The sequence below is a fragment of the Rhinoderma darwinii genome (assembly GCF_050947455.1).
Source record: "Rhinoderma darwinii isolate aRhiDar2 chromosome 5 unlocalized genomic scaffold, aRhiDar2.hap1 SUPER_5_unloc_49, whole genome shotgun sequence".
In the NCBI taxonomy this organism is placed as follows: domain Eukaryota; kingdom Metazoa; phylum Chordata; class Amphibia; order Anura; family Rhinodermatidae; genus Rhinoderma; species Rhinoderma darwinii.
This window is the reverse complement of record NW_027461808.1, coordinates 392,178-406,812: the sequence shown is the minus strand read 5'-3', so window position 1 is coordinate 406,812 and position 14,635 is coordinate 392,178. Positions and strand designations below refer to the sequence as shown.

Sequence of the window (14,635 nt, the reverse complement as noted above, 5' to 3'; positions counted from 1 at the left end):
GGAACTTTGCATGTGTCATAGTGGAGCCCTCAGGATTCCAGAGCCAGCTTTCTGACATCATAATGGGGCCTCAGAGATAAAAGCCTGGGCACAGGCAGTGTTGGTCAGTGCTGCTCAGCAGGCAGCACTGGACTGGACTGGATTACAGCTGATACAAGGTGTGAAGGAACAAGGGGTGGCTGTGGGCATGCACTTGCTGCCGCTGCCAGTGTTTATCTGCATGGCAGCAGGGCATTTGGGCGTTGCCAGGAAGGCGTTTTTATGTAGATTCCTCCTCTTTCAGCACTGCATTGTGGTGCAAGCAAAAGAAGCAAATCCTGTCTGGCTTCCTCTCCGGCCTTTATTCACCTCCCGTGTAGCTGTGAGTGTGTGAGCCTGCAGGGCCCCATGGAATTGCCTAGAAGTAGGCTAAATCGCTGCAAGGGCTGAACAGCAGTATCGGGCAGGCTCGGGCAACGCGCGGCCCGTTCGGGTTATCGCTTCTCGGCCTTTTGGCTAAGATCAAGTGTAGTATCTGTTCTTATCAGTTTAATATCTGATACGTCCCCTATCTGGGGACCATATATTAAATGGATTTTTAGAACAGGGAGATGGAAATAGAGCTTGCTCTGTCCACTCCACGCATTGACCTGGTATTGCAGTATTTCCAGGACCGGTGCACCCTTTCCTTATGTGTTGACTAAAAGCAGATTCCAAAAGTGTTTTTTGTCTTTGCTATTGTTTCTGTCTTTCTGAAGGGATCTCCCCTTTTAATCCCATTATTTCAACACCTGTTGGACAATGCATGAGTGATAATGAGCTCATTGATTAAATGCAATTAATGAATAGATTGCCACCTCTTGTTGTGTGTCGTCTGTGTTTCTGTGTTTCCGGCATTTCACATTGGAACACCTCATTCACCTTCCTTGTCTTCTCTCCGCCCTCCCTTTTAGGTAAGTTAAAGAGCTGCACCTGAGCCAGCCACTGATTGATTGATTGATTGATTGATTGATTGATTGATTGATTGATGCAGCACAACAGTCAAATAGTGGAGTGGAGTAGGGGAACAGCAAACAGCCAATAAAGCAGCCCGCCCGCTCGCCTGCCCGCCACAATGGACCTACCTGTGTACACTAGATGGATGTGATGGAATGTACTATCGTCCCTACATTTCAAGAAGAAGTAAGAATTGCAGTTGCAACAAAGCCTTGCTTGCCTACAAAGAGAGCAGCAATTTGGATTTGTTACTATGTTACCTAGAAGAATAACAAACTGTGCAAGGATGGAGGTTGTAGGAGCAAGGAGAAGTTGTCTGTAAAGTTGGTGGATGCCTATTTTCCATTTTGCAGTCCCTTGTCTCCCTCTTGTGGCCTCCTGGAGGCAACTAGCTGTGCAAAAAAAAGACAGCCTGGCGGCCGGCTGTTGCAGTGTTGCCCTCTCAGGCAACACTGAGTGACTGACTGAGCCTCACCGTCTTATATAAAGTTCAGACGGAACTTTGCACGTGTCATAGTGGAGCCCTCAGGATTCCAGAGCCAGCTTTCTGACATCATAATGGGGCCTCAGAGATAAAAGCCTGGGTCCAGGCAGTGTTGGTCAGTGCTGCTCAGCAGGCAGCACTGGACTGGACTGGATTACAGCTGATACAAGGTGTGAAGGAACAAGGGGTGGCTGTGGGCATGCACTTGCTGCCGCTGCCAGTGTTTATCTGCATGGCAGCAGGGCATTTGGGCGTTGCCAGGAAGGCGTTTTTATGTAGATTCCTCCTCTTTCAGCACTGCATTGTGGTGCAAGCAAAAGAAGCAAATCCTGTCTGGCTTCCTCTCCGGCCTTTATTCACCTCCCGTGTAGCTGTGAGTGTGTGAGCCTGCAGGGCCCCATGGAATTGCCTAGAAGTAGGCTGAATCGCTGCAAGGGCTGAACAGCAGTATCGGGCAGGCTCGGGCAACGCGCGGCCCGTTCGGGTTATCGCTTCTCGGCCTTTTGGCTAAGATCAAGTGTAGTATCTGTTCTTATCAGTTTAATATCTGATACGTCCCCTATCTGGGGACCATATATTAAATGGATTTTTAGAACAGGGAGATGGAAATAGAGCTTGCTCTGTCCACTCCACGCATTGACCTGGTATTGCAGTATTTCCAGGACCGGTGCACCCTTTCCTTATGTGTTGACTAAAAGCAGATTCCAAAAGTGTTTTTTGTCTTTGCTATTGTTTCTGTCTTTCTGAAGGGATCTCCCCTTTTAATCCCATTATTTCAACACCTGTTGGACAATGCATGAGTGATAATGAGCTCATTGATTAAATGCAATTAATGAATAGATTGCCACCTCTTGTTGTGTGTCGTCTGTGTTTCTGTGTTTCCGGCATTTCACATTGGAACACCTCATTCACCTTCCTTGTCTTCTCTCCGCCCTCCCTTTTAGGTAAGTTAAAGAGCTGCACCTGAGCCAGCCACTGATTGATTGATTGATTGATTGATTGATTGATTGATTGATGCAGCACAACAGTCAAATAGTGGAGTGGAGTAGGGGAACAGCAAACAGCCAATAAAGCAGCCCGCCCGCTCGCCTGCCCGCCACAATGGACCTACCTGTGTACACTAGATGGATGTGATGGAATGTACTGTCGTCCCTACATTTCAAGAAGAAGTAAGAATTGCAGTTGCAACAAAGCCTTGCTTGCCTACAAAGAGAGCAGCAATTTGGATTTGTTACTATGTTACCTAGAAGAATAACAAACTGTGCAAGGATGGAGGTTGTAGGAGCAAGGAGAAGTTGTCTGTAAAGTTGGTGGATGCCTATTTTCCATTTTGCAGTCCCTTGTCTCCCTCTTGTGGCCTCCTGGAGGCAACTAGCTGTGCAAAAAAAAGACAGCCTGGCGGCCGGCTGTTGCAGTGTTGCCCTCTCAGGCAACACTGAGTGACTGACTGAGCCTCACCGTCTTATATAAAGTTCAGACGGAACTTTGCACGTGTCATAGTGGAGCCCTCAGGATTCCAGAGCCAGCTTTCTGACATCATAATGGGGCCTCAGAGATAAAAGCCTGGGCCCAGGCAGTGTTGGTCAGTGCTGCTCAGCAGGCAGCACTGGACTGGACTGGATTACAGCTGATACAAGGTGTGAAGGAACAAGGGGTGGCTGTGGGCATGCACTTGCTGCCGCTGCCAGTGTTTATCTGCATGGCAGCAGGGCATTTGGGCGTTGCCAGGAAGGCGTTTTTATGTAGATTCCTCCTCTTTCAGCACTGCATTGTGGTGCAAGCAAAAGAAGCAAATCCTGTCTGGCTTCCTCTCCGGCCTTTATTCACCTCCCGTGTAGCTGTGAGTGTGTGAGCCTGCAGGGCCCCATGGAATTGCCTAGAAGTAGGCTGAATCGCTGCAAGGGCTGAACAGCAGTATCGGGCAGGCTCGGGCAACGCGCGGCCCGTTCGGGTTATCGCTTCTCGGCCTTTTGGCTAAGATCAAGTGTAGTATCTGTTCTTATCAGTTTAATATCTGATACGTCCCCTATCTGGGGACCATATATTAAATGGATTTTTAGAACAGGGAGATGGAAATAGAGCTTGCTCTGTCCACTCCACGCATTGACCTGGTATTGCAGTATTTCCAGGACCGGTGCACCCTTTCCTTATGTGTTGACTAAAAGCAGATTCCAAAAGTGTTTTTTGTCTTTGCTATTGTTTCTGTCTTTCTGAAGGGATCTCCCCTTTTAATCCCATTATTTCAACACCTGTTGGACAATGCATGAGTGATAATGAGCTCATTGATTAAATGCAATTAATGAATAGATTGCCACCTCTTGTTGTGTGTCGTCTGTGTTTCTGTGTTTCCGGCATTTCACATTGGAACACCTCATTCACCTTCCTTGTCTTCTCTCCGCCCTCCCTTTTAGGTAAGTTAAAGAGCTGCACCTGAGCCAGCCACTGATTGATTGATTGATTGATTGATTGATTGATTGATTGATTGATTGATTGATTGATTGATTGATGCAGCACAACAGTCAAATAGTGGAGTGGAGTAGGGGAACAGCAAACAGCCAATAAAGCAGCCCGCCCGCTCGCCTGCCCGCCACAATGGACCTACCTGTGTACACTAGATGGATGTGATGGAATGTACTGTCGTCCCTACATTTCAAGAAGAAGTAAGAATTGCAGTTGCAACAAAGCCTTGCTTGCCTACAAAGAGAGCAGCAATTTGGATTTGTTACTATGTTACCTAGAAGAATAACAAACTGTGCAAGGATGGAGGTTGTAGGAGCAAGGAGAAGTTGTCTGTAAAGTTGGTGGATGCCTATTTTCCATTTTGCAGTCCCTTGTCTCCCTCTTGTGGCCTCCTGGAGGCAACTAGCTGTGCAAAAAAAAGACAGCCTGGCGGCCGGCTGTTGCAGTGTTGCCCTCTCAGGCAACACTGAGTGACTGACTGAGCCTCACCGTCTTATATAAAGTTCAGACGGAACTTTGCACGTGTCATAGTGGAGCCCTCAGGATTCCAGAGCCAGCTTTCTGACATCATAATGGGGCCTCAGAGATAAAAGCCTGGGCCCAGGCAGTGTTGGTCAGTGCTGCTCAGCAGGCAGCACTGGACTGGACTGGATTACAGCTGATACAAGGTGTGAAGGAACAAGGGGTGGCTGTGGGCATGCACTTGCTGCCGCTGCCAGTGTTTATCTGCATGGCAGCAGGGCATTTGGGCGTTGCCAGGAAGGCGTTTTTATGTAGATTCCTCCTCTTTCAGCACTGCATTGTGGTGCAAGCAAAAGAAGCAAATCCTGTCTGGCTTCCTCTCCGGCCTTTATTCACCTCCCGTGTAGCTGTGAGTGTGTGAGCCTGCAGGGCCCCATGGAATTGCCTAGAAGTAGGCTGAATCGCTGCAAGGGCTGAACAGCAGTATCGGGCAGGCTCGGGCAACGCGCGGCCCGTTCGGGTTATCGCTTCTCGGCCTTTTGGCTAAGATCAAGTGTAGTATCTGTTCTTATCAGTTTAATATCTGATACGTCCCCTATCTGGGGACCATATATTAAATGGATTTTTAGAACAGGGAGATGGAAATAGAGCTTGCTCTGTCCACTCCACGCATTGACCTGGTATTGCAGTATTTCCAGGACCGGTGCACCCTTTCCTTATGTGTTGACTAAAAGCAGATTCCAAAAGTGTTTTTTGTCTTTGCTATTGTTTCTGTCTTTCTGAAGGGATCTCCCCTTTTAATCCCATTATTTCAACACCTGTTGGACAATGCATGAGTGATAATGAGCTCATTGATTAAATGCAATTAATGAATAGATTGCCACCTCTTGTTGTGTGTCGTCTGTGTTTCTGTGTTTCCGGCATTTCACATTGGAACACCTCATTCACCTTCCTTGTCTTCTCTCCGCCCTCCCTTTTAGGTAAGTTAAAGAGCTGCACCTGAGCCAGCCACTGATTGATTGATTGATTGATTGATTGATTGATTGATTGATTGATTGATTGATTGATTGATGCAGCACAACAGTCAAATAGTGGAGTGGAGTAGGGGAACAGCAAACAGCCAATAAAGCAGCCCGCCCGCTCGCCTGCCCGCCACAATGGACCTACCTGTGTACACTAGATGGATGTGATGGAATGTACTGTCGTCCCTACATTTCAAGAAGAAGTAAGAATTGCAGTTGCAACAAAGCCTTGCTTGCCTACAAAGAGAGCAGCAATTTGGATTTGTTACTATGTTACCTAGAAGAATAACAAACTGTGCAAGGATGGAGGTTGTAGGAGCAAGGAGAAGTTGTCTGTAAAGTTGGTGGATGCCTATTTTCCATTTTGCAGTCCCTTGTCTCCCTCTTGTGGCCTCCTGGAGGCAACTAGCTGTGCAAAAAAAAGACAGCCTGGCGGCCGGCTGTTGCAGTGTTGCCCTCTCAGGCAACACTGAGTGACTGACTGAGCCTCACCGTCTTATATAAAGTTCAGACGGAACTTTGCACGTGTCATAGTGGAGCCCTCAGGATTCCAGAGCCAGCTTTCTGACATCATAATGGGGCCTCAGAGATAAAAGCCTGGGCCCAGGCAGTGTTGGTCAGTGCTGCTCAGCAGGCAGCACTGGACTGGACTGGATTACAGCTGATACAAGGTGTGAAGGAACAAGGGGTGGCTGTGGGCATGCACTTGCTGCCGCTGCCAGTGTTTATCTGCATGGCAGCAGGGCATTTGGGCGTTGCCAGGAAGGCGTTTTTATGTAGATTCCTCCTCTTTCAGCACTGCATTGTGGTGCAAGCAAAAGAACCAATCCTGTCTGGCTTCCTCTCCGGCCTTTATTCACCTCCCGTGTAGCTGTGAGTGTGTGAGCCTGCAGGGCCCCATGGAATTGCCTAGAAGTAGGCTGAATCGCTGCAAGGGCTGAACAGCAGTATCGGGCAGGCTCGGGCAACGCGCGGCCCGTTCGGGTTATCGCTTCTCGGCCTTTTGGCTAAGATCAAGTGTAGTATCTGTTCTTATCAGTTTAATATCTGATACGTCCCCTATCTGGGGACCATATATTAAATGGATTTTTAGAACAGGGAGATGGAAATAGAGCTTGCTCTGTCCACTCCACGCATTGACCTGGTATTGCAGTATTTCCAGGACCGGTGCACCCTTTCCTTATGTGTTGACTAAAAGCAGATTCCAAAAGTGTTTTTTGTCTTTGCTATTGTTTCTGTCTTTCTGAAGGGATCTCCCCTTTTAATCCCATTATTTCAACACCTGTTGGACAATGCATGAGTGATAATGAGCTCATTGATTAAATGCAATTAATGAATAGATTGCCACCTCTTGTTGTGTGTCGTCTGTGTTTCTGTGTTTCCGGCATTTCACATTGGAACACCTCATTCACCTTCCTTGTCTTCTCTCCGCCCTCCCTTTTAGGTAAGTTAAAGAGCTGCACCTGAGCCAGCCACTGATTGATTGATTGATTGATTGATTGATTGATTGATTGATTGATTGATTGATGCAGCACAACAGTCAAATAGTGGAGTGGAGTAGGGGAACAGCAAACAGCCAATAAAGCAGCCCGCCCGCTCGCCTGCCCGCCACAATGGACCTACCTGTGTACACTAGATGGATGTGATGGAATGTACTGTCGTCCCTACATTTCAAGAAGAAGTAAGAATTGCAGTTGCAACAAAGCCTTGCTTGCCTACAAAGAGAGCAGCAATTTGGATTTGTTACTATGTTACCTAGAAGAATAACAAACTGTGCAAGGATGGAGGTTGTAGGAGCAAGGAGAAGTTGTCTGTAAAGTTGGTGGATGCCTATTTTCCATTTTGCAGTCCCTTGTCTCCCTCTTGTGGCCTCCTGGAGGCAACTAGCTGTGCAAAAAAAAGACAGCCTGGCGGCCGGCTGTTGCAGTGTTGCCCTCTCAGGCAACACTGAGTGACTGACTGAGCCTCACCGTCTTATATAAAGTTCAGACGGAACTTTGCACGTGTCATAGTGGAGCCCTCAGGATTCCAGAGCCAGCTTTCTGACATCATAATGGGGCCTCAGAGATAAAAGCCTGGGCCCAGGCAGTGTTGGTCAGTGCTGCTCAGCAGGCAGCACTGGACTGGACTGGATTACAGCTGATACAAGGTGTGAAGGAACAAGGGGTGGCTGTGGGCATGCACTTGCTGCCGCTGCCAGTGTTTATCTGCATGGCAGCAGGGCATTTGGGCGTTGCCAGGAAGGCGTTTTTATGTAGATTCCTCCTCTTTCAGCACTGCATTGTGGTGCAAGCAAAAGAAGCAAATCCTGTCTGGCTTCCTCTCCGGCCTTTATTCACCTCCCGTGTAGCTGTGAGTGTGTGAGCCTGCAGGGCCCCATGGAATTGCCTAGAAGTAGGCTGAATCGCTGCAAGGGCTGAACAGCAGTATCGGGCAGGCTCGGGCAACGCGCGGCCCGTTCGGGTTATCGCTTCTCGGCCTTTTGGCTAAGATCAAGTGTAGTATCTGTTCTTATCAGTTTAATATCTGATACGTCCCCTATCTGGGGACCATATATTAAATGGATTTTTAGAACAGGGAGATGGAAATAGAGCTTGCTCTGTCCACTCCACGCATTGACCTGGTATTGCAGTATTTCCAGGACCGGTGCACCCTTTCCTTATGTGTTGACTAAAAGCAGATTCCAAAAGTGTTTTTTGTCTTTGCTATTGTTTCTGTCTTTCTGAAGGGATCTCCCCTTTTAATCCCATTATTTCAACACCTGTTGGACAATGCATGAGTGATAATGAGCTCATTGATTAAATGCAATTAATGAATAGATTGCCACCTCTTGTTGTGTGTCGTCTGTGTTTCTGTGTTTCCGGCATTTCACATTGGAACACCTCATTCACCTTCCTTGTCTTCTCTCCGCCCTCCCTTTTAGGTAAGTTAAAGAGCTGCACCTGAGCCAGCCACTGATTGATTGATTGATTGATTGATTGATTGATTGATTGATTGATTGATTGATGCAGCACAACAGTCAAATAGTGGAGTGGAGTAGGGGAACAGCAAACAGCCAATAAAGCAGCCCGCCCGCTCGCCTGCCCGCCACAATGGACCTACCTGTGTACACTAGATGGATGTGATGGAATGTACTGTCGTCCCTACATTTCAAGAAGAAGTAAGAATTGCAGTTGCAACAAAGCCTTGCTTGCCTACAAAGAGAGCAGCAATTTGGATTTGTTACTATGTTACCTAGAAGAATAACAAACTGTGCAAGGATGGAGGTTGTAGGAGCAAGGAGAAGTTGTCTGTAAAGTTGGTGGATGCCTATTTTCCATTTTGCAGTCCCTTGTCTCCCTCTTGTGGCCTCCTGGAGGCAACTAGCTGTGCAAAAAAAAGACAGCCTGGCGGCCGGCTGTTGCAGTGTTGCCCTCTCAGGCAACACTGAGTGACTGACTGAGCCTCACCGTCTTATATAAAGTTCAGACGGAACTTTGCACGTGTCATAGTGGAGCCCTCAGGATTCCAGAGCCAGCTTTCTGACATCATAATGGGGCCTCAGAGATAAAAGCCTGGGCCCAGGCAGTGTTGGTCAGTGCTGCTCAGCAGGCAGCACTGGACTGGACTGGATTACAGCTGATACAAGGTGTGAAGGAACAAGGGGTGGCTGTGGGCATGCACTTGCTGCCGCTGCCAGTGTTTATCTGCATGGCAGCAGGGCATTTGGGCGTTGCCAGGAAGGCGTTTTTATGTAGATTCCTCCTCTTTCAGCACTGCATTGTGGTGCAAGCAAAAGAAGCAAATCCTGTCTGGCTTCCTCTCCGGCCTTTATTCACCTCCCGTGTAGCTGTGAGTGTGTGAGCCTGCAGGGCCCCATGGAATTGCCTAGAAGTAGGCTGAATCGCTGCAAGGGCTGAACAGCAGTATCGGGCAGGCTCGGGCAACGCGCGGCCCGTTCGGGTTATCGCTTCTCGGCCTTTTGGCTAAGATCAAGTGTAGTATCTGTTCTTATCAGTTTAATATCTGATACGTCCCCTATCTGGGGACCATATATTAAATGGATTTTTAGAACAGGGAGATGGAAATAGAGCTTGCTCTGTCCACTCCACGCATTGACCTGGTATTGCAGTATTTCCAGGACCGGTGCACCCTTTCCTTATGTGTTGACTAAAAGCAGATTCCAAAAGTGTTTTTTGTCTTTGCTATTGTTTCTGTCTTTCTGAAGGGATCTCCCCTTTTAATCCCATTATTTCAACACCTGTTGGACAATGCATGAGTGATAATGAGCTCATTGATTAAATGCAATTAATGAATAGATTGCCACCTCTTGTTGTGTGTCGTCTGTGTTTCTGTGTTTCCGGCATTTCACATTGGAACACCTCATTCACCTTCCTTGTCTTCTCTCCGCCCTCCCTTTTAGGTAAGTTAAAGAGCTGCACCTGAGCCAGCCACTGATTGATTGATTGATTGATTGATTGATTGATTGATTGATTGATTGATTGATTGCAGCACAACAGTCAAATAGTGGAGTGGAGTAGGGGAACAGCAAACAGCCAATAAAGCAGCCCGCCCGCTCGCCTGCCCGCCACAATGGACCTACCTGTGTACACTAGATGGATGTGATGGAATGTACTGTCGTCCCTACATTTCAAGAAGAAGTAAGAATTGCAGTTGCAACAAAGCCTTGCTTGCCTACAAAGAGAGCAGCAATTTGGATTTGTTACTATGTTACCTAGAAGAATAACAAACTGTGCAAGGATGGAGGTTGTAGGAGCAAGGAGAAGTTGTCTGTAAAGTTGGTGGATGCCTATTTTCCATTTTGCAGTCCCTTGTCTCCCTCTTGTGGCCTCCTGGAGGCAACTAGCTGTGCAAAAAAAAGACAGCCTGGCGGCCGGCTGTTGCAGTGTTGCCCTCTCAGGCAACACTGAGTGACTGACTGAGCCTCACCGTCTTATATAAAGTTCAGACGGAACTTTGCACGTGTCATAGTGGAGCCCTCAGGATTCCAGAGCCAGCTTTCTGACATCATAATGGGGCCTCAGAGATAAAAGCCTGGGCCCAGGCAGTGTTGGTCAGTGCTGCTCAGCAGGCAGCACTGGACTGGACTGGATTACAGCTGATACAAGGTGTGAAGGAACAAGGGGTGGCTGTGGGCATGCACTTGCTGCCGCTGCCAGTGTTTATCTGCATGGCAGCAGGGCATTTGGGCGTTGCCAGGAAGGCGTTTTTATGTAGATTCCTCCTCTTTCAGCACTGCATTGTGGTGCAAGCAAAAGAAGCAAATCCTGTCTGGCTTCCTCTCCGGCCTTTATTCACCTCCCGTGTAGCTGTTTATTCACCTCCCGTGTAGCTGTGAGTGTGTGAGCCTGCAGGGCCCCATGGAATTGCCTAGAAGTAGGCTGAATCGCTGCAAGGGCTGAACAGCAGTATCGGGCAGGCTCGGGCAACGCGCGGCCCGTTCGGGTTATCGCTTCTCGGCCTTTTGGCTAAGATCAAGTGTAGTATCTGTTCTTATCAGTTTAATATCTGATACGTCCCCTATCTGGGGACCATATATTAAATGGATTTTTAGAACAGGGAGATGGAAATAGAGCTTGCTCTGTCCACTCCACGCATTGACCTGGTATTGCAGTATTTCCAGGACCGGTGCACCCTTTCCTTATGTGTTGACTAAAAGCAGATTCCAAAAGTGTTTTTTGTCTTTGCTATTGTTTCTGTCTTTCTGAAGGGATCTCCCCTTTTAATCCCATTATTTCAACACCTGTTGGACAATGCATGAGTGATAATGAGCTCATTGATTAAATGCAATTAATGAATAGATTGCCACCTCTTGTTGTGTGTCGTCTGTGTTTCTGTGTTTCCGGCATTTCACATTGGAACACCTCATTCACCTTCCTTGTCTTCTCTCCGCCCTCCCTTTTAGGTAAGTTAAAGAGCTGCACCTGAGCCAGCCACTGATTGATTGATTGATTGATTGATTGATTGATTGATTGATTGATTGATTGATTGATTGATTGATGCAGCACAACAGTCAAATAGTGGAGTGGAGTAGGGGAACAGCAAACAGCCAATAAAGCAGCCCGCCCGCTCGCCTGCCCGCCACAATGGACCTACCTGTGTACACTAGATGGATGTGATGGAATGTACTGTCGTCCCTACATTTCAAGAAGAAGTAAGAATTGCAGTTGCAACAAAGCCTTGCTTGCCTACAAAGAGAGCAGCAATTTGGATTTGTTACTATGTTACCTAGAAGAATAACAAACTGTGCAAGGATGGAGGTTGTAGGAGCAAGGAGAAGTTGTCTGTAAAGTTGGTGGATGCCTATTTTCCATTTTGCAGTCCCTTGTCTCCCTCTTGTGGCCTCCTGGAGGCAACTAGCTGTGCAAAAAAAAGACAGCCTGGCGGCCGGCTGTTGCAGTGTTGCCCTCTCAGGCAACACTGAGTGACTGACTGAGCCTCACCGTCTTATATAAAGTTCAGACGGAACTTTGCACGTGTCATAGTGGAGCCCTCAGGATTCCAGAGCCAGCTTTCTGACATCATAATGGGGCCTCAGAGATAAAAGCCTGGGCCCAGGCAGTGTTGGTCAGTGCTGCTCAGCAGGCAGCACTGGACTGGACTGGATTACAGCTGATACAAGGTGTGAAGGAACAAGGGGTGGCTGTGGGCATGCACTTGCTGCCGCTGCCAGTGTTTATCTGCATGGCAGCAGGGCATTTGGGCGTTGCCAGGAAGGCGTTTTTATGTAGATTCCTCCTCTTTCAGCACTGCATTGTGGTGCAAGCAAAAGAAGCAAATCCTGTCTGGCTTCCTCTCCGGCCTTTATTCACCTCCCGTGTAGCTGTGAGTGTGTGAGCCTGCAGGGCCCCATGGAATTGCCTAGAAGTAGGCTGAATCGCTGCAAGGGCTGAACAGCAGTATCGGGCAGGCTCGGGCAACGCGCGGCCCGTTCGGGTTATCGCTTCTCGGCCTTTTGGCTAAGATCAAGTGTAGTATCTGTTCTTATCAGTTTAATATCTGATACGTCCCCTATCTGGGGACCATATATTAAATGGATTTTTAGAACAGGGAGATGGAAATAGAGCTTGCTCTGTCCACTCCACGCATTGACCTGGTATTGCAGTATTTCCAGGACCGTTGCACCCTTTCCTTATGTGTTGACTAAAAGCAGATTCCAAAAGTGTTTTTTGTCTTTGCTATTGTTTCTGTCTTTCTGAAGGGATCTCCCCTTTTAATCCCATTATTTCAACACCTGTTGGACAATGCATGAGTGATAATGAGCTCATTGATTAAATGCAATTAATGAATAGATTGCCACCTCTTGTTGTGTGTCGTCTGTGTTTCTGTGTTTCCGGCATTTCACATTGGAACACCTCATTCACCTTCCTTGTCTTCTCTCCGCCCTCCCTTTTAGGTAAGTTAAAGAGCTGCACCTGAGCCAGCCACTGATTGATTGATTGATTGATTGATTGATTGATTGATTGATTGATTGATTGATTGATTGATGCAGCACAACAGTCAAATAGTGGAGTGGAGTAGGGGAACAGCAAACAGCCAATAAAGCAGCCCGCCCGCTCGCCTGCCCGCCACAATGGACCTACCTGTGTACACTAGATGGATGTGATGGAATGTACTGTCGTCCCTACATTTCAAGAAGAAGTAAGAATTGCAGTTGCAACAAAGCCTTGCTTGCCTACAAAGAGAGCAGCAATTTGGATTTGTTACTATGTTACCTAGAAGAATAACAAACTGTGCAAGGATGGAGGTTGTAGGAGCAAGGAGAAGTTGTCTGTAAAGTTGGTGGATGCCTATTTTCCATTTTGCAGTCCCTTGTCTCCCTCTTGTGGCCTCCTGGAGGCAACTAGCTGTGCAAAAAAAAGACAGCCTGGCGGCCGGCTGTTGCAGTGTTGCCCTCTCAGGCAACACTGAGTGACTGACTAAGCCTCACCGTCTTATATAAAGTTCAGACGGAACTTTGCACGTGTCATAGTGGAGCCCTCAGGATTCCAGAGCCAGCTTTCTGACATCATAATGGGGCCTCAGAGATAAAAGCCTGGGCCCAGGCAGTGTTGGTCAGTGCTGCTCAGCAGGCAGCACTGGACTGGACTGGATTACAGCTGATACAAGGTGTGAAGGAACAAGGGGTGGCTGTGGGCATGCACTTGCTGCCGCTGCCAGTGTTTATCTGCATGGCAGCAGGGCATTTGGGCGTTGCCAGGAAGGCGTTTTTATGTAGATTCCTCCTCTTTCAGCACTGCATTGTGGTGCAAGCAAAAGAAGCAAATCCTGTCTGGCTTCCTCTCCGGCCTTTATTCACCTCCCGTGTAGCTGTGAGTGTGTGAGCCTGCAGGGCCCCATGGAATTGCCTAGAAGTAGGCTGAATCGCTGCAAGGGCTGAACAGCAGTATCGGGCAGGCTCGGGCAACGCGCGGCCCGTTCGGGTTATCGCTTCTCGGCCTTTTGGCTAAGATCAAGTGTAGTATCTGTTCTTATCAGTTTAATATCTGATACGTCCCCTATCTGGGGACCATATATTAAATGGATTTTTAGAACAGGGAGATGGAAATAGAGCTTGCTCTGTCCACTCCACGCATTGACCTGGTATTGCAGTATTTCCAGGACCGGTGCACCCTTTCCTTATGTGTTGACTAAAAGCAGATTCCAAAAGTGTTTTTTGTCTTTGCTATTGTTTCTGTCTTTCTGAAGGGATCTCCCCTTTTAATCCCATTATTTCAACACCTGTTGGACAATGCATGAGTGATAATGAGCTCATTGATTAAATGCAATTAATGAATAGATTGCCACCTCTTGTTGTGTGTCGTCTGTGTTTCTGTGTTTCCGGCATTTCACATTGGAACACCTCATTCACCTTCCTTGTCTTCTCTCCGCCCTCCCTTTTAGGTAAGTTAAAGAGCTGCACCTGAGCCAGCCACTGATTGATTGATTGATTGATTGATTGATTGATTGATTGATTGATTGATTGATTGATTGATTGATGCAGCACAACAGTCAAATAGTGGAGTGGAGTAGGGGAACAGCAAACAGCCAATAAAGCAGCCCGCTCGCCTGCCCGCCACAATGGACCTACCTGTGTACACTAGATGGATGTGATGGAATGTACTGTCGTCCCTACATTTCAAGAAGAAGTAAGAATTGCAGTTGCAACAAAGCCTTGCTTGCCTACAAAGAGAGCAGCAATTTGGATTTGTTACTATGTTACCTAGAAGAATAACAAACTGTGCAAGGATGG

The 14,635-nt window shown here is 47.7% G+C and overlaps 10 non-coding genes across 10 annotated transcripts; all 10 read left to right on the top strand.

The window, feature by feature from the left end:
• Positions 1-475: 475 nt before the first annotated feature.
• On the top strand, positions 476-666 carry LOC142696013 (U2 spliceosomal RNA). Its single transcript, XR_012864018.1, has one exon. It is a non-coding gene; the product is annotated as a U2 spliceosomal RNA (small nuclear RNA).
• A 1,280-nt stretch (positions 667-1,946) lies between these two features.
• On the top strand, positions 1,947-2,137 carry LOC142696012 (U2 spliceosomal RNA). Its single transcript, XR_012864017.1, has one exon. It is a non-coding gene; the product is annotated as a U2 spliceosomal RNA (small nuclear RNA).
• A 1,276-nt stretch (positions 2,138-3,413) lies between these two features.
• LOC142696011 (U2 spliceosomal RNA) lies at positions 3,414-3,604 on the top strand. Its single transcript, XR_012864016.1, has one exon. It is a non-coding gene; the product is annotated as a U2 spliceosomal RNA (small nuclear RNA).
• Positions 3,605-4,904: 1,300 nt separating this feature from the next.
• LOC142696008 (U2 spliceosomal RNA) lies at positions 4,905-5,095 on the top strand. The gene has a single exon (XR_012864014.1). It is a non-coding gene; the product is annotated as a U2 spliceosomal RNA (small nuclear RNA).
• Positions 5,096-6,390: 1,295 nt separating this feature from the next.
• On the top strand, positions 6,391-6,581 carry LOC142696007 (U2 spliceosomal RNA). Its single transcript, XR_012864013.1, has one exon. It is a non-coding gene; the product is annotated as a U2 spliceosomal RNA (small nuclear RNA).
• A 1,288-nt stretch (positions 6,582-7,869) lies between these two features.
• LOC142696006 (U2 spliceosomal RNA) lies at positions 7,870-8,060 on the top strand. The gene has a single exon (XR_012864012.1). It is a non-coding gene; the product is annotated as a U2 spliceosomal RNA (small nuclear RNA).
• A 1,288-nt stretch (positions 8,061-9,348) lies between these two features.
• LOC142696005 (U2 spliceosomal RNA) lies at positions 9,349-9,539 on the top strand. The gene has a single exon (XR_012864011.1). It is a non-coding gene; the product is annotated as a U2 spliceosomal RNA (small nuclear RNA).
• Positions 9,540-10,851: 1,312 nt separating this feature from the next.
• Positions 10,852-11,042, top strand: LOC142696004 (U2 spliceosomal RNA). Its single transcript, XR_012864010.1, has one exon. It is a non-coding gene; the product is annotated as a U2 spliceosomal RNA (small nuclear RNA).
• A 1,300-nt stretch (positions 11,043-12,342) lies between these two features.
• Positions 12,343-12,533, top strand: LOC142696061 (U2 spliceosomal RNA). The gene has a single exon (XR_012864061.1). It is a non-coding gene; the product is annotated as a U2 spliceosomal RNA (small nuclear RNA).
• Positions 12,534-13,829: 1,296 nt separating this feature from the next.
• On the top strand, positions 13,830-14,020 carry LOC142696003 (U2 spliceosomal RNA). Its single transcript, XR_012864009.1, has one exon. It is a non-coding gene; the product is annotated as a U2 spliceosomal RNA (small nuclear RNA).
• The last annotated feature ends 615 nt before the right edge of the window (positions 14,021-14,635 follow it).